The sequence below is a fragment of the Dendroctonus ponderosae genome, unplaced genomic scaffold, assembly GCF_020466585.1.
Source record: "Dendroctonus ponderosae isolate FM_Combo_2020 unplaced genomic scaffold, Dpon_F_20191213v2 Dpon_F_20191213_10, whole genome shotgun sequence".
NCBI lineage: Eukaryota > Metazoa > Arthropoda > Insecta > Coleoptera > Curculionidae > Dendroctonus > Dendroctonus ponderosae.
The window spans coordinates 2,919,173-2,938,415 of NW_026017111.1; the positions used below are offsets into that span (position 1 = coordinate 2,919,173).

The 19,243-nt window shown below is 38.8% G+C and overlaps 1 protein-coding gene across 1 annotated transcript in view; it reads right to left on the bottom strand.

Annotated features, from left to right (window-relative positions):
* Positions 1 to 19,243, bottom strand: part of LOC109544151 — an 84,710-nt gene that overhangs the window by 24,501 nt on the left and 40,966 nt on the right. The window contains exons 3-4 of the mRNA XM_048662054.1: positions 7,093 to 7,143; positions 5,825 to 6,001 (exon numbers count right to left, since the gene is read on the bottom strand). The gene's annotated coding sequence lies outside the window, so the exon portion shown is untranslated. The remainder of the gene's footprint in view (positions 1 to 5,824; positions 6,002 to 7,092; positions 7,144 to 19,243) is intronic.

The following is a 19,243-nucleotide window of genomic DNA, read 5'->3' on the forward strand; positions in this document are numbered from 1 at the left end:
GAATTTTGAAGAGCGAAACATCATTTGAGCATCAATTTTGAGACACATATTTAACACGTTGGTAAAAATCGGGATGCTGAGCGATTTTTGCGGAACTTTCCAACTCCTCAACGCCAAATGCCTTCTAGAAATTCTGAAGATTTCAAGTTGCTACTTGCTTTAGTTTGGGCGCTGTGAATTTTTTAAGCCAAGGCTGCAGTTTGGAAAAACTTACAGTTTCAGACTGAAGTTTACTTAGCTGGTAAAATTCAGAATAGTAGGCAATATTTCTGAAACTTCCAGCAAATTTAGAGTTGGGCGTTACCTATGGATGGGAACAAGTTCACACTGATGCTTGCTTTAGTTTGGAAGACATGCATTTTTTAACAAGCGGGCGCAGTTAGGCCAAACATGCATTTTGACACCAAGCTGGCAAAATCAGCATTTTGGGCCACGGTGATGAAACCTTCAGCATTTTTAGAGTTCAGTGTCTTCTAAACGTGGTAAAAATTGTGCATTGTTTTTTGCTTTAGATGGCAAAAAACGAATTTTTATTTCAACAAGTCTTGTTTTTTTCACGTAAGTTTAGCCAAATTTGCGCCAATGCATCAGACAAATTGGAGATTTTGCCGATATTGCAACAATCCATGATCAAGATGAGAAAATGCAATTATAACTGGCATGGAAAAGCGCACTCTAGCATAATTCGGCGTTGCTTGGGGAAACTTTGCAACTTGTTCCAAGCTGAAGCCAGAGTTGTTCGCAAATAACTTCCAATCTCAAATTAAACCTTATTATTACCTTTTGTTGCAAGTACTATGTGGATATTTACCTTGGAAAGCAGAGAAATGTACTTAATTAAAAGGGGCGCGACTAGTTGGAATTACTTTCAGGTTTTCGAACGCGCTTGAATTATTCACTATTTGAACTTTAATTTTAGCAACTATGGCGATTTTTCCTTTGCCAGAATAACGAAAATTCTAAACAGACCAATTAGTCCAGTTTAACTCCACGTTTCCCGTTATTAAAACGCAATATTAGTTTTCCTCACTAATTAATTTATCTTTGATACAGTCGATGCTCTCCTCACAACGTAATCAGCGTGATTAGCCAACTTTCCAATTTAACAAATATATTTCCAGCTTTGCAGGATCCAATTAAACTGAAAGTTACCCCCCGAATATTCCAGCCAGGCGACTGCTGAACTGATGCTCTTTCAGTCTTCTCTCCACGAACCGAAACGCGATCAGCAGAAATTGCGATTAGGAAACTTATGTTATTTAAAAATAAATTAGTTTCCCCGGAGTTGGGCAAGCGATTAATATTAATGTCAGTAACTCATCAACTGGGGCCTTCTAATTTCGCTTCAAAAGGGAAACTTTTCATTAATTAAAATCCACGCATGAGATCGTGTTTTATGTTAAACAGCCCCAATTCGGATCGAATTAAACTGAAGCCGCATCAAATGCAATTTTTGAGCTGGAAGCAAAAACCCCTTCATCCTCCTGACTTGTTGATAAAATCGATCTAAAGCCGATGCGAGCAACCACAGAAGCAAATCAGGTTTAGAACAAAGAAGGTCGTTTAAACAGTCTATAGATCAGATCATTAGTGAAGCTTCGGTTGTATGCACTGCATCAACAGCAAAGAGAATCTAAAAGGATAATAATAGTTAAACGCCTCATCGAAGAGAGTCTATTGCAGTATCAGATAGAGCCGAACATTGTGCGCAATAATGATTAGCTTTTAAGATCCCTAATTGGCCATTCACTGCCTGATCACGCGAAATTTCCTAATTACTGGGGCCAGTTTTCGCTGCACCCCAACTTAAAGCTCACTCGAACAACAAATTGTTGGCTGTTTTTTTGCCTTTGTTTTTTGGCCTTCATGGCGCAGAAACTGTAGGTTTTTGGGTTTTGAAGTCTTTCTTTCGCACATCAAAGTATCAGAATGTCGGGCGATTTTTCTCTAACTTTCTCTATTTTTAAAGTGAAGTGTCTTCTCAAAGTGGTGAACATTATAAATCAGTCGCTGTTTTGTTGGGAATTTTTAGAGAAGAGAGTGCAGTTGCGTCAAAACCTCCATTTGGAGATCCATACTTTACCAAGCCGGTAAAAATCGGAATTCTGAACAATGTTTTTTAAACTTTTAGCATCTTTACAGCCAAGTGTCTGCTAAATGTGGTGAAAATTTCAAGTTGATTCTTGCGCTCGTTTCAGGGACACGAATTTATGAAAAAGAGCGCGTAGCTAAATACACACATGTATTTTCAGACTGAAATTTGATCAGCATTCTGGAAGATTTTCAATCTGGAAAGCCAAGACTTTTTAAAAGCTGGTAAGAAATATCAGAGTGTTACTCGCTTTAGGTTGGCACTGGACAATTTTTTAAAGAGGAGGGCGCAATTGGATAAAAAAGACATTTGCTAAGCTGGTAAAAATCAGTATTCCCGACGATATTTACGAAACTTTGGAAATATTAATTAATTAATGAATTTTTAATTACTTTAATTTAATTTATTATTAATTAACTAATACTCGATGAAGCTGTGGGCTAAGTATGTTAAAAACTTCAAGTTCCTGCTTGCCTTTGTTTCAAAGAAACCCTAGAAAAAGCGCGACTGGATTCATACATACATTTTTCTACTGAAACTTACTCAGCGGGCAAAAATCCGCTTTCCAGGCAACTTTGATGAAACTTTCCGTGTCTTTAAAGTCGGCTATCTTCTAAGCATGGTGAAAATTTCAATTTGCTGGTTGCATTAGTGTGAAGATAACGGATTTTTCAAGCAGAGAGCGCAGTAGGGTCAAGACATCCATTTTGATAGCGATTTTTACTGAGCTGGCAAAAATCAGAATTTTGGACGATTTTCTTGAACCTTATACAATCGATAGAGTCAGGTGTCCTCTAGAAACTCTGAAAATTCAAAGTTGCTGCTTTATTTGGTTTGGAAGATGCGAATTTTCGAAAGAGCGGGCGCGCGTGAAAACATCCCCTGTGAGACTGATTGATTTTGGGATCCGCATTTGCCATGCTGGGAAAAATCGGGATTCCAGCCGATTTTTACCAAACTTTCACCTTCTTTACAGTGAAGAATCTTATGAAGATGGTAAAAATTTCAAATGGCTACGCACTTTATTTTGAAGAAAGGGAATTTTTAAAGAAAAAAGCCAATCATGTAATTTTTTGGGTTACATCTAAAATCGTTTGCGTTTTTAACGCGTCAATGGCACGTTTTGAACATTTACTGCATTCCTTAATCCACATTACTCAAAATTGAAATTGAATCCCATTTGCAAGGCTGAAATCTTGCTATTGGTTCAAATGGATGCTCTTCGTTGGAACTTCAATAGATTTTCTCGGCTTTTGTATACTCAAGACATAATAAATCGAACATAGATATACTACTTCCATGGCTTGCGGAACAGCAGCGTTCAGTTTTATCTGCCGTAGATTTATAGATTTCCGCAGGCTTGTGTTTTATGGCAGAACCGACCTATCAGAAGCGTGCGGGTCAAGATTTAGATGAAACAAAGCTTGATCAATTGCAGCTTAACCGAACAAGTAAATGTTATCAATAATTACTCAGGTTTTACTCAATTGGCCTTTGGAAACTAATGCCATATTTTTCTTTTAAATGGGAATGTCCTCTGGATGACTTTCTGGATCGAAAAACACCCTTTTCGTCCATAATGAACCAATAAAAAGATGTTTAGCTTCTGTTCATGCAATTATAATGGTAAGAACGTTACACAAACATGTTTACTGGAAAAGCGCGCAGTTTCATTAATCCGTTTATTGTTACAAATTCGTTTATTTGCTGTTTATATGTCTTCCTCTTTTTTAATCACGGCTGTTTTTGTGGTACATTTACGACATGAACAGATAGCAACATATTAAGTTACGATTCTTTAAGAGAAAGAGCGCAGGTGGTTGATAAGATGAGTGATGATAGTAACATTTAGCGGTTCGCCGAAATTTTATGTTTTGGACGATTTTAACAAAAAATTTGCAATCTGTAGAGCCAAGTGTTGCTCAGAGACTGGGAAATTTTCAAGGGACTACCAGTTGTGGTTTAGCCGTTAGTGATTTTTAAAGGAGAGAGTGCAGGAACGTAGGGAAATCGGTTTTCATTCGTTTATTCGTCTGAAAATTTTCCCGCTTTTGCACAATTTTAACAACAATAAGTCTGTAACTAGAACCAGGCTTTCTGAACGTTCTGTGAAAATTTCAAGTTACTACTTGCTCTAGTTCAGAGGCTAGAATTTTTTTAAAAAATTTTTAAAGCAAAAGCGCAATTGGCTGTTGGCATCGGTCATGGTAGCAAGATTTTCTGATCTGAAAAAATCTAGATTTCCGGGCGATTTTAAGGCAAATTTGAGAATATTTAGAGCGAAGTGTGCCCAAAAGACTGTCAAAATTTCAAGCTACCACCTGCTCTGGTTCATAAGTTAGTAACTTTTAAATAAGAGAGTGCAGGAAGGTTGGGAAATCGGTTTTCATTCATTTATTCGTCTGGAAATTTTTCACATTTTGCTCAATTTTAACGCAAATTAGCCCAAATCTAGAACCAGGCTTGGTGAACACACTGTGAAAATTTCAAGTCACTACTTGCTCTAGTTCAGAGGTTAGAATTTTTTAGATGCAAAGCGCGGGTGGCTTATAACATCGGTCTGGACACCAATTTTTCCTGATCTGGCAAAAATCTAAATTATTAACAATTTAAAAAACATTTTTTAAATATTTAGAGCCAAATGTTTCCAAAATACCTTGAAAATACCAAAGCACTTCAGCTCGGGTTTAGACTTCCTCAATTTTTAAAGGAGCAAGTGCAGGTAGGTGAAAACATGGACTTTCATTCATTCAGTTATTCCACTGGAAAATTTCCAGATTTCGGAAAATTTTGCTGAAAGTTACGGTTTATCTAATTCTCGGCTTTGTCAAGAGATGCTGAAAATTTCAAGTCGCTGTTTTTTCTGGTTTAGAGGGTAGAATTTTTTAAAGCAAAAGCGCAAATGGCTGATGGCATCGGTCCTGGTAGCAATATTTTCTGATCTGGCAAAAATCGAGATTTTCTGGCGATTTTCAATAAAATTCCAAAGCCTTTAAGGAGGAATGTTTTCAAAGGACTGGAAGAATATTGGTTTTTCCAGTAGCATTTCACTAATATTAGTTTTTTGAGTGTTTGAAAAAAGTGCCTCGACTCAAGCATGACGCCAGATTTTTCGAAATATTTCAAAAACCGCTGGAGCTACAGAGCCTATTTCCCTACCACTGGATAGAGAGCTGAAAATATCTTTCACCAAGCAGCTGCAGTTGGCAAATCGTCACAGTTTTCGCACCAAAACGGAAATTTGAACATCGCACATTTAGGTCCAAGATATGACCATCGTCTCAAACAGCACGCCACTCTTTTGATGATATCTCGAAAACAAGTTGAGCTAGCGTCCTGATTTCTATACCAGTGGACAGAGAACTAAATGGGCTATTTAGCCATGTAGGTAGTTTGAGGGCGTTTTCCCACAACGCGCCAAGTTTCACGATTACTGCAAGTTTTACGCGGTTTAGTCAAAATTGGCAACAATGACGCTGCTTTTTTGTAATATTTTTAAAACCGCTTTGGCCACAGGGGCCGTTTTCCTACCATTGGATAGAGAATTAAAACCCCCATTCACCAACGAGTTCTCCGATTAGATACCAGTGGCACTTTTGGCCCAAAAAGCGAAATTTCAAACCAGCATTTTTTGTCCCCAATTTCACCAAAAGCGCACTTCTTTGAACACCGTCAAGCATAAACGGTGGTAAAAGAAAATTGTGCTTTAAACATTGATTCAAAACCACTTACCTGTCAATACTACGGAACATTTCGTATTATTCGGATAGGTTGGAGCATCGGGAAACGCCGGACTGAAGAATTGCTTGCTTGAAATGTCAGCAAAACGGTAACAAGGGTGTGTTAATGGATATGGATTCACGTATTCTGGCAGAATACTTGGTTCAGGCGTTGCCAAATTTTGATCATCTGCAAGTAGAAACACGGTAAAAAACAGTTCACTCAATTGGGCCAAAAGTTTGTTTTCAAGTTGCAACCAATCCATTAACTGGCACAAAGGGAAATATGGGTATTGCATCGAATCGGCCTGGCAAAGATAACTTAATGTTTCCGTACAACAAGCATTAAGTCGATGTTGGATCAGCTGCTAACAGCTAATTTATTTGAGCCAGACAGAGGCAAAGAGCAGGAAAGAATACATGTTGTTTTAATTGAATTCCCTGGTGTTTTCCTCATTTTTGAGCGCTTTCAATTCTCTGATGAGCGAATGTTTTCGCGATGGATGGACGCAGTGTAATTCAGCTGAACTCAATCCCCAGCTCAAATCAAATTGAAATATAAGTCCGGTTCAGAAGCCCGAATCCTGAACTGGCTGCACGGATTTGCTGAGCGGTTACCAGCAAATTTAATATTTAAACCATACTTTTAGCTCTGGATTAAGAACGATTTTTAAGCCGCTGTGTACACTGTGTTTTTATTATAGAATGTTCAGTATTTATTGAATTTATTGAATAGTTCCTTGTTATTAACGTGCAAATGCCCCTTTTTGGGGTATTTGCATTAAAGTGAATGTTTTTGACAATTTCCTCTGGAAGACTTGGTTCTGATTCGACAAGTGATACGGTAATTTGAGCGAATTTATCACCAAAAATACACGCTTGATTATATTAATCAAGAAATGTGCCCTAAATGGAGTTATCGACTTGACGATGGGGGAAAGTGATGCAGAAGGGGCACGGGGCATAACATAAACTTAAAATATTAGTCCCTAACTTACTACCTACCAAGTTGCGCAAATTCGGATAAAAACCTCGAAATGTTCGGCGAGTGATTTGTAAAGATCTATAAATCTGGCGGTTTTTTTGAACAGTCTGCCCCAAACTGTTTGGCAGTGACGCAATAATTGCCGTTTGTGCTCCTGTCTTTCATTAAGTTGTTAAAATTCACCGGAAGGATGGAAGAACAACAAAATTATTGATTTGATTTGTGCATTTTTTGCAGATATTTGCACAATTGAGGCAAATTAATACCGCGACTGGCTGTAGTTTTAATCGACTTACCGTTGTCCGTTTGAGCTTGACTTCCAACCACACACTCCACGATGATACACACTGAAACAAAGAGAAGACAGTTAAAAAACAATTTTTTTGAACGAATTGTATTGAACAAATCCAGGCTTCTGACCAAGTCACAAGCAAACGCCCAGAAGACAAGTTTTTCTGGGCATTTTCAATGAAAAAAATAAACCAACCCCTAGGTAGGACAATAGAGTGTTTTCATTGTATCAAAAATTCCTACAAACTGAACATTGAATCTATGGTAATATATATATATATATGAAAGATAAATAAGTTTATACTATCTACATATTGCTATTTTGCTAAATATTTAAAAAACAAATTCAGCTAAAATTCAAATTATTCATGAAGCTCTAAAACGCAATCCTATTGGTTGTGACGTCTCTGGTCATATAAATGGCGGCTTGTTTACGTTCTGTGCATAGTGTTTAGTTGTGTGGTTGTGTTTCATTAATTATTCTGTGGATTTAAATAATTTATAGTTTGTGTTAAACTAAAAAAATGGCTTCAGAAGGATTCCTTAAAGCGTCAATAAACAATTTACCATGTGTCCATATTTTTACGGTTACCGAATTTTTAATAAACGATGAATGCTTTAACTCAGCCAAATTTAAGGGTGTCAAAGCAGCAGCGTAAGTGAAAATTCGTAAATTCAATATTGGTTACTCTCTCCTTAATATACTAATCTGTGTGTGGTTTAAATTAGGTAAATAATATATAAAAATTAACTTATTCAACTTAACTTAACCTATACACATGGCTGCTTTAAAAGTAGAAAGAACTCTTAAATTCGTATTTTGGGCATCACGAGAACAATATGGTGATATCAGATATGTGGAATTAAAATACGAGGGTTCTTTGAGCACTGGACAAGGCAGAATTTGCCCAAAACACAAAGTACGATCGAAGGCATATTCTATCTGCCTCATCATTAGCTTTTTGTCCGTACTTTCATTAAAATGATCCTCGCAACAAAAAAACATTGATTTTGATTTAGGAACATCACGTCTAGCTGCTTTGAACCATAAAACTTTACGTGCATAATCATGAGAAACGGTTAGAAAGAGTTTGTTTGGAGCACTTATTGAGGTATTCTTGCATACCCTGACAAAACACCATTTATTTTGTGATATGCCATACATGTCACTATTTTCCATTGTGCAAGATACTAATAATAATCAATAAAATAATGATAATCACAATAATTTAAGTAATAAAACAAAGCTGCGAAAACAACCAAATAAACACGAGACACTTTGTTGATATGACCTGCTACGTCACAATCGGGATAGGCAACCGACTATACCGACTCGACGTTTTTGGCGGTAAATATCTGATTTGAATTTAAATTCGCTTTAAAATTATTATGGGGACTTTTTTTGCCAAAAAAATCAGATCAGTGTAATGCTTGGCATAACTACTTTCAATATATCCACATTAAAAAAACGTGGAAACACCCTATTGTGGAGGCAAATGGTTTCCTTCATAGAAGCGTATAACATTGGGAACTTTTAAATTCCGAACTTTATGGAAAAGTTCATTTTTTCGCCCGGTCTTTCATGAACTCAAACCTTCTGCACCTTCCAATCTCTTTTGGCAATAGTTTAGAAAAACCAAAGTTTTTGTTGGAATGGAGTATTTTTTAATAGAAAATTCGTGCTGGATTCTTGCGTTGCTTATTCTTCTCCTATGTGATTTCAAATTTTTATATATTTGTCTTTGACCGACTTTCATTTCAAAGACCATAGTGCATCGACTATTTTCCAATAAAAGCTAAACCCAACGCGACCATAAAGTCGTATTATTTGCACTGTTCCTTCGAATGAAATGACGACTTTAAACAATGGGTTTGCTTAGCAAATCCCCGTAAGTGGGGAAAAATTGGTCAATATCACCAGCCCGAAAGCACAGAAACTGCAACAATTTAGACAATTGCAGGATTTCGCAGCTTTGCAGACAATTCTTAAGCTGCGGTTCAACAACGGGAACTTCCAGTTAGAAAATGCAATCGTATCTTGTTTTGGTTTTGCTTCCGCATAGGCAAACTCTTCTCTTTCAATATATCCAGGATTGTTTCAAGGTTTCAATCTTGCATTCCGCAGCTTGATGGCGGTCAAGAGCTCAAAATGAGAGCACTTCCGCCCAGCTCTGTGCACGGGCGGGCGGATAAACAGGCGAAAATGCTTGGTCGGCAATATTTTCTACATTTAATGAGTTATCAGGGAAGCCAATTTAACCGGATTCCGGGCCGAAATGGCATTCCTAGTCGGACTTTATTAATTCTGACCGCACTTAATGGACCCGATAAATTGCAAAACGGCTTCATATTAATTACTGGCCAAAGTGCCTTCGAATATTCACAATCGCCAAAGGATGGAATTCAGCATTGATTTATTTGGTACGCTCGGGCTTGCGGTTACTCCAAGAGTGTGTAAAGAGTGAAGAGCGTTTCAAAACACAAATGTTCCCGGATCAATCCGGTCGTCCTTCCGGCGTCTTCCGGAAGTGCTCGAATCAGGAAGCTGCATTAGCAAGCTCAAGATCTGCTATTTCTTCGGAGATTTGCATCCTTAAAATCTGCCCATAATTGGAAGCGTCGTGAGCTAAAGAGTGAAGAGTGTTTTAAAGCACAAATTTTCCCGGATAAATCCGGCAGTCGTTCCGGAATCTTGAGGAATTTGCGGAATCAGAAAACTGCGTTCGAAAGCTCAGAATCTGCGGTTTAGTTGCAGACATGAACTTTTCAAATCCACCGTTAATTGGTCGCGTCCCGGACTAAAGAGGGAAGAACGTTTCAAAACACAAATTGTCAGGGATAAATCCGGCCGTTTTTTCGGCGTCTTCAAAAAATTTCGGTATCAGGAAACTGCGTTCGAAAGCTCAGAATCTACGATTTACTTACAGCTTTTAAAATTCCAAATCCGCCCTTAATTGGTCGCGTCACGGACTAAAGAGGGAAGAACGTTTCAAAACACAAATTTTCTGGGATAAATCCGGCCGTTTTTCTGGAGTCTTCGAAAAATTGCAGTATCAGAAAACTACGTTCGAAAGCTCAGAATCTGCGGGTTGTTTACAGACATGAAATTTTCAAATCCGCCTTTAATGATCGCGTCCCGGACTAAAGAGGGAAGAACGTTTCAAAACACAAATTTTCTGGTATAAATCCGGCCTTTTTTTTGGAGTCTCCAAAAATTCCAGTATCAGAAAACTGCGTTCGAAAGCTCAGAATCTGCAGGTTATTTACAGACATGCAATTTTCAAATCCGCTCTTAATTGGTCGCGTCCCGGGCTAAAGAGGGGAGAACGTTTCAAAACGCAAATTTTCTGGGATAAATCCGGCCGTTTTTCTGGAGTCTTCGAAAACTTCCAGTATCAGAAAACTACGTTCGAAAGCTCAGAATCTGCAGGTTATTTACAGACATGCAATTTTCAAATCCGCTCTTAATTGGTCGCGTCCCGGGCTAAAGAGGGGAGAACGTTTCAAAACGCAAATTTTCTGGGATAAATCCGGCCGTTTTTCTGGAGTCTTCGAAAAATTCCAGTATCAGAAAACTACGTTCGAAAGCTCAGAATCTGCAGGTTATTTACAGACATGCAATTTTCAAATCCGCTCTTAATTGGTCGCGTCCCGGGCTAAAGAGGGGAGAACGTTTCAAAACACAAATTTTCTGGGATAAATCCGGCCGTTTCTCCGGAGTTTTCAAAAAATGCCGGTATAAGGGAACTGCGTTCGAAAGCTCAGAATCTGCGATTTATTTAAAGATTTTAAATTTGCTAATCCGCCCTTAATTGGTCTCGTTCCGAGCAAAAGAATCAAGAGCGTTTCAAAACACATTTTTTTCCGGATCATTCCGGCCGTGCTCCCGGAGTCCTCAGGAAGTTCCGAACTCTGCGTACTGCGTTCGAAAGCTCAAAATATGCGGCTTATTTACAGATATGCGATTTCGGAATCCGCCCTTAATTGGTTGCGTCCCGGACTAAAGAGGGAAGAACGTTTCAAAACACACATTTTCTGGGATAAATCCGGTCGTTTCTCCGGAGTCTTCAAAAAATTCCGGTATCAAGGAACTGAGCTCGAAAGCTCAGAATCAGCGATTTATTTAGACATTTTAAATTTCCAAATCCGCCCTTAATTGGCGTCCCCGGACTAAAGAGTGAAGAGCGTTTCAAAACACAAATTTTCCGGGATCATTCCGGCCGTGCTCCCGGAATTTTCAGGAAGTTCTGGAACCAGGGGGCTGCGAAAAACTCGCGATCTGCTATTTGCTCAGAGATACGAAATTTCAAAACAGGCCCTTAATCGGGCCATTCCCGAGGTAAAAAGTGAAGAGTGCTTTAAAAAACAAACTTACTCGGAAAATACCAGCCGGAAAATCAGTTTTTTACCCAGTTTCGAAATTACAAAATTGCGCTGTTTTAGGAGTTTAAAAGTAAAAAATCCGCCCTTGAAATCTTAAATATTCGCTATCTTCAGAAATTTTAAAATCCGCCCTTAGTCGAAAAGACTAATTTTTTATCAAAAAAAACACAGTCGTGAGACCAACAATAAAAATAGAATTCAAATCGGCAATTATATGGCAAAATTATGCCGGGAATCGACGAGAAGAATAAAGCAAGACGCGCCCTTAGCATTACGCCTGTATAGGCTTTAATATTATTTATTTCATTTCGGTTAAAATATCAAAGTCCTTCTTTGATATTTAGAACTGGGGTTCAGAGCAGGGACAAAAGACTTACAAGCATAAAAATAATACAATGGATTTAACTTTGGCAAACACAATTTCCTTGAAGAGTCGATAAATGTTGGAAGAATCCTTAATGCCTTTCACAAAGACTAACAGCCGATGCTTACTGACCTGTAAAAGCGGCAGAAGAACGTGCATCCTCTATACGTTTCCTCCAGTTTATAAAACTGAAAATTTAGAATTACCGCTCGAACTATCCAAGACAGGCCCTAACTTAACCCTTTCAAAACAGACTTCTTGGCGTAAGTCGATGAACTTCGTTAAGGAACTTTCCACTTAGCAGAAACGCTTTAGCCACAGTTGCGGCCTGTTAGTAAAGTTATTTTATTACTTCCATGTAAAATATGCTCTTAACGTTTGGTTCGTACGTGCTTCTGCAGATTCAGTCGAGTAAATAAGACCACGTTGTCCAGAAAAAATGAAGAATGAATGTGCAGATTATTGCCAGAAACCCATTTAAACCTCCTTGCAAAGCGCAACTCCTAATAATAATTATGTCAGATTTTAGGTACATAACCGAAGTTGTCTGGGTGGAAGTTGCTGAAGGATACTTCGATTAGTTTCTGATGTCAGAAAGCTGAAAGTTTGAAGTGGAGCAGCAGACGAGCTAATGGGAAATTGGGAAAAGGTCACCAGAAGATTTTCTCTGCTCGATTTTAGCAACAAACTGCTTTCAATAGATGCATCTTTTTGAGGCTCGTGGAAGTAGTAGAGGGCAATTTTAGAGGTCGTCACATAAACATCTACGACACACGATTTACGGCTGGAAATTTGAGGAAAATGTATGGAGTTGTGAGCGATAAAGCAACGCCAAAAGTCCAGCAATAAATCATTCGTCTTGCAAATTGAGAACTATGCCTGGTAGCTGCGGGAGGGTAAAATATAACTGCGACGTGTAGAATGCAGGTTGTCTGAGAGTGATGAAATCCTGCGCTTTTCTGTCTCCGAGAGAAATTGCGGTAGCAATAAAACGGACTTGAATTACCAAAGTAACTAAAAAACGTAATAAAATAATGGAAAGTGTCTTAACAGCAAAGAACCCATTTAGCATTCGAGCCACTTTTCCCATCCATTAAGCCCAGTTTACGTCGGACCGTTTTGCGCCCTTCTGGATGTTCTTCATCCGAGATTTCCTTGCAATAAAAACGTTTGCTTATATTCAACTTGCACCTGCACTAACCATCGAAGCAACGTCCCATTCGGGCATAAATCGGTTGTGTTGGGTGGTTTGCCTCAAAAAAGGCAATTTTTTGATCGCTGATGTGAACCATCCATCACGGAATATCCACATGAAACTTTCATCATCTACAGCTAAAGTATCGGCTCAAATAACCTATTAAAGAATAACTGGATTGTAACTGAAGAAGGTTGGGAATCGCATTTATAGATTGCTGTTTGAGGATCGATCAATGGGAGCCTCAAGATAAAAAGTGCTCGGTAAATAACAGCTCACTTCTCCATCTAGTTTATAATTTGCCATTAACCGCAGTTGCCGCATCATTATTACAAGAGCCATCAGGCGGTCTAAACAACCATAGACATTCTGGCAGATTTTCCAATTTAATTAATGGCATGTCGGATTCGGAACCATCAACGGTAGGTAGAAGATGCGATGTTCTGGCACATGTTACTGGAAGGCGAAATTTGTCAGAAAGCCTTGGAAAAATCGGAGTAAATAAGTGAAACTTTGCACAGTTTTCGATTCACAGTTTTACTTTGCGTCCGGAAAATTTCAGCTTTCGCCCTATTTTGGCGTTCGAGCAATGAATTTTTTTCTGTGTACCTGCCGAGTCCAGTTGCTCGCTTTCTAGAGACTAAAGTTTGTATGTTTGCAAAAAATCAGTCGTTGTGCGCAATGCTGTGAAACTTTGCCCAGTTTTTACGTTGCATTTCAGCTCTGCATTCGGAAAATTTCAGATGCCTCCTTACTTTGGTGTTGGAGCAACGAATTTTTCTCTGTGTAGTTGCTAAGTCCCATTGCTCACTTTCTAAATTCTAAAGTTTGCAAGTTTGTTAAAAATCAGTCGTTGCGGGGATTCACGTGAAACTTTTTACAGTTTTCCTGTCACAGTTGTACTTTTCAGTTGTAAAATTTCAGCTGTCGCTTTACTTTGGTGGTGACGGAATGAATTTTTAGCTGTGTACCTGCTAAGTCCCATTGCTCACTTTCCAATTTCTAAAGTTTGGATGTTTGTTAAAAATCAGTCGTTGTAGGGATTCACGTGAAACTTGACACCGTTTTTACGCCACAGTTGTACTTTTCGGCTGTAAAATTTCAGCTGTCGCCTTACCTTGGAGTTAGAGCAATGAATTTTTATCTGTGTACCTGTTAAGTCCAGTTGCTTAGTTTCAAGAGACTAAGGATTGGAAGCTTGTAGAAAATCAACCGTTTTGCGGATTTAAGTGAAACTTTGCACAGTTTTCAAGTTATACTTCGGCTCTGCGTCCGTAAAATTTCAGCTGCGTGCTTACTTTGGCGTTAGAGCAACGAATTTTTCTCTGTGTACCTGCTTAATCCCATTGCTCACTTTCTAAATTCTTAAGTTTGGATGTTTGTTAAAAATCAGTCGTTGTGGGGTTTCACGTGAAACTTTTCGCAGTTTTCACTTCACAGTTGTACTTTTCGGTTGTGAAATTTCAGCTGTCGCCTTACTTTGGTGTTGGAGCAATGAATTTTTCTCTGTGTACCTACTAAGTCCAGTTGCTCAGTTTCTACAGACTAAGGATTGGAAGCTTGTAAAAAATCAACCGTTTCGCGGATTTAAGTGAAACTTTGTGTAAGTTTAGCTGCACATGTATAATCCATGCCCATGAGCTACCAAAGGTCGCCTTGCTTTGAAGTTGGAGAAACTTGTTTTTTTTCTGTGTACCTGCCACGTCCAGTTGCTCACTTTCTGGAGACTAAAGTTTGAATGTTTGGCAAAAATTAGTCGTTACGCGAAAGTCCCTGAAACTTTGTACAGTTTTTGCGTTACATTTCAGCTCTTCGTCCGTAAAATTTCAGCTGCGTGCTTACTTTGATGTTGGAGCACCGAATTTTTATCGGTGTACCTAGTGAGTCCCATTGCTCACTTTCTAAATTCTAAAGTTTGGATGTTTGTTAAAAATCAGTCGTTGTGGGGATTCACGTGAAACTTTACACAGTTTTCACATCACAGTTGTGCTTTTCGGCTGAAAAATTTCAGTTGTCGCCTTTCTTTGGTGTTGGAGAAATTAATGTTTCTCTGTGTACCTGCTAAGTCCAGTTGCTCAGTTTCTACAGCCTAAGGATTGGAAGCTTGTAGAAAATCAACCGTTTAGCGGATTTAAGTGAAACTTTGTAAGGTTTTTGCTGCAGATTTCGGCAATACGCCTGGAGAATTGCAGATTTTGCCTTACTTTTGCAATGGCGCAAACAATTTTTCTCTGGGTACCTGCAGAGTCCAGCAGCTCTTGTTTAGGAGACCGAAACTTGGATGTTCATTAAAACTTAGCCGTTCTCGGGATTTCAGCTAAACTTTGTCCACTCTTAGCGTAAAATTTCTACATTAGATGCATGACACAAAATTGAAGGTAAGATGAGTCGGAACACGGTCCAATTGCGAAAGTTATGATAAGCGCACGTGCAAACCAATCGATCCAATATTTTTCTAGACAATTCAAATGGATGGAAGTACAAATCGGGAATTCCTGCAGCATAATTAATTTGCAATGTTCAATTTTTGCGCATTTCTTTGGCCGCTATTCTGAGAAAAAACCGGGTTTGGGTCAATTTCATTCCACTCAGCAGGGTATCAGTTTGGGAAGTTGCTTAGTGAAAACTCAACGGACAGAAGGAGCATGATGAAACTTCTCGGTCCATTCTTAGCGAGTTTCAAAAAATGACTTTTAACTTAATTACGGTTCGGCTACTGGAAGTTGAGTTTGAAGGGCCTTGTTCGGCCTTTTATAGATTTGAAAGTCTTTGAAAGTTCAAGCGGATCGCTTTTATGGGCTGAGAAATGCGAAACCAAGTAGTATTCAAGCCGCCAGTTATTTTAGACTTTTCCTAATACGGGGTATCGGAAAAGTCTCTAAATCGTTACTTTTAATGGTCTTGAAGGATTTATTTCGGCTTTTGAAATGTGTTCCTGAATTACATTTAATGCAATTTGGCTGAAGTTGAACCAGTCCGATGGCAAGTAGATCCATTTGGAAATCGTAGATAAAATATTCTTCTTGTTTCCATCTTCGAATTTTTGCTTAAATGATCCCTCATGCTCGCATGCTGTACAAAGTCCCACTTAAATCGCGAAACGGTTGATTTTTTACAAGCTTCCAATCCTTAGTCTGTAGAAACTGAGCAACTGGACTTAGCAGGTACACAGAGAAAAATTCATTGCTCCAACAGCAAAGTAAGGCGACAGCTGAAATTTTACAACCGAAAAGTGTAACTGTGAAGTGAAACCTGTGAAAAGTTTCACGTGAAACCCCACACCGACTGATTTTTAACAAACATCCAAACTTTAGAATTTAGAAAGTGAGCAATGGGATTAAGCAGGTACACAGAGAAAAATTCGTCGCTCTAACGCCAAAGTAAGCACGCAGCTGAAATTTTACGGACGCAGAGCTGAAGTATCACTTGAAAACTGTGCAAAGTTTCACTTACATCCGCAAAACAGTTGATTTTCTACAAGCTTCCAATCCTTAGTCTGTAGAAACTGAGCAACTGGACTTAGCAGGTACACAGAGAAAAATTCATTGCTCCAACACCAAAGTAAGGCGACAGCTGAAATTTTACAACCGAAAAGGGTAACTGTGAAGTGAAACCTGTGAAAAGTTTCACGTGAAACCCCACAAAGACTAATTTTTAACAAACATCCAAACTTTAGAATTTAGAAAGTGAGCAATGGGATTAAGCAGGTACACAGAGAAAAATTCGTTGCTCTAACGCCAAAGTAAGCACGCAGCTGAAATTTTACGGACGCACAGCTGAAGTATCACTTGAAAACTGTGCAAAGTTTTACTTAAATCCGCAAAACGGTTGATTTTCTACAAGCTTCCAATCCTTAGTCTGTTGAAACTGAGCAACTGGACTTAACAGGTACACAGATAAAAATTCATTGCTCTAACTCCAAAGTAAGGCGACAGCTGAAATTTTACAACGGAAAAGTACAACTGTGGCGTAAAAACGGTGTCAAGTTTCACGTGAATCCCTAAAACGACTGATTTTTAACAAACATCCAAACTTTAGAAATTGGAAAGTGAGCAATGGGACTTAGCAGGTACACAGAGAAAAATTCGTGGCTCCAGCACCAAAGCAAGGACGCAGCTGAAATTTTACTGACGCAGAGCTGATGTGTCACGCGAAAACTGTGCAAAGTTTCACGGAATTGCACGCAACGAATAATTTTTCGCAAACATTCAAACTTTAGTCTCCTGAAAGCGAGCAACTGGACTCGGCAGGTACACAGAGAAAACATCTTTTCTCCAAGGTTAAAACAAGGAGGCATTTAACATTTTACTGGCGTGAAGCACGAATACGAAAATAAACTACTGCAAAGTTTCACTTAAATCCCGCTAACGGTTAAGTTTTTACGAACATCCAAACTTTAGTCTCCAGGAAGGGAGCTACTGGACTCAGCAGGTACACAGAGAAAAAATGTTTGCGCCCTTGCAAAAGCAAGGCAAAGTTGCAATTCTCCAGGCGTGTGGCAGAAATGGACGGCAAAAACCTTACAAAGTTTCACATAAATCCGCAAAACGGTTGATTTTTTACAAGCATCCGAACTTTAGCCTCCAGAACGTGAGCAACTAGACGTGGCAGATACACAGAGAAAAATTCACTCCTCCCAAGCCAAAGCAAGGCGAGCTCTAAAATTTCAACGGCGTAGAGCATAAATACCACGCTGAAACTTTGCAAAGTTTCACTAGAATTCGTGCACGCATTAATTTTTAAGCTTCATTCGAAGGCATGATTTTGTTAAAATTCTGGTTCAATTTCAACCTCAGCTTCAGTTAGGACGCTCTTGCTCGGATGTAGGTAGACCTAATTTTAGCGCAAAATACGCCCAATTGTGGTCTGTTGAAGACGTAACTCTTGTGATCAAAAAGCAATAGAAAATCCGGCAAAAGATGTAAACACTGACGAAACATGGAATGTCCAACAGCATGAATTGCCCAAAGAAAATGTGGAAAATGGCAGCACAACTCACGCTAAAGCAGTTAGGAGAAGGTAAGGAAAACTTTTGCTATGTTTTGCATCAGTTCGGCACCAAAATTGCGTTTCATCCGCATTGATTCAAATAGCTTTAGAAGTTCAAGAATTCAAAATAAACAGCGGACTGCTGATGGATAGCGTAACAAGGTTAAATATAGTCCAGTCCTCAATTAGCCTGCAAGAGTGGCTCGGTAATTTCGATGATTTTGCCGACAAATATCAACTAAATTATATATATTATATATTATATATACTATATTATACAAATATCAACTCACCACCGGATTATGGATGCACGAGGAACATTTGCGATTGTAGCGCACTTTATAAATGGATCTTCGGGCGACATTAACACAGAAGTGAGTTGTGAAGTCCGAAGCCGAAAATACTTTTAGCGCCCAAAGATATTGGCACTTAGGCAAGATCAAAAATTTAATAACGCCTCTTTATGGCCTACTCAACATTCGCCTGGCATACAAATTTACATAAAGAATGGGTTAGCGCTAGTTACAAAATGCTTTGTTGGGGGCGCGCTCTTAAATTTTGAATAGGGGGGAAATCTAGCTGGAGAGAACTTTTCGGGCCAGTTTTGTCCCGGAAATGGTTGTTCCTGGTTTGATCAGACATAATTTTCGCGTAGAATAGAGAGAGATGAGTTGACGGAGTTGTGAGCTGTAAGCTGTAGCTCCATAAACAAGTTAGACCGGAGGAATTGCTGCAAAAAAATCAGATGCTCGGTTAGGAAGCTTAAAGGAAAAATACGTTGCAAAAAGAACCCGTTGAAATTTCCTTTTTTATTTGGGGCATTGAAAGCAAAAACGGGTTGGGAAAAGCGTTGCTGACGCATTGACTGATTTCAGTATCAAATTATGCGTCCAAGCAGAGTTTTTGAATGGAAAGTATTCACGAACAGTTGAAACGGAAAGAAATGCCGTTCACAACAAGGATTTTTCAAAAATTCCCCAAAGAAAAACCAAAAATGCCTGAATGCGGTCAACAAGGTCGCTCAAAAGAGAAAATCTGTGGATTTAAATGAGGAAAACTTCACTTTAATAGGAAATTTCTGGGAGTTTTCAGGATTTTTTCAGATACTCAATCGAAGCGATTGGTCGTTGAACAAGGATTTTTGAAAAATTCCCCCAGGAAAAACAAAAAATTTCTAAATGCGGTCCATAACATCGCTCGAACGAGAAAATCTGTGGCTTTAAAT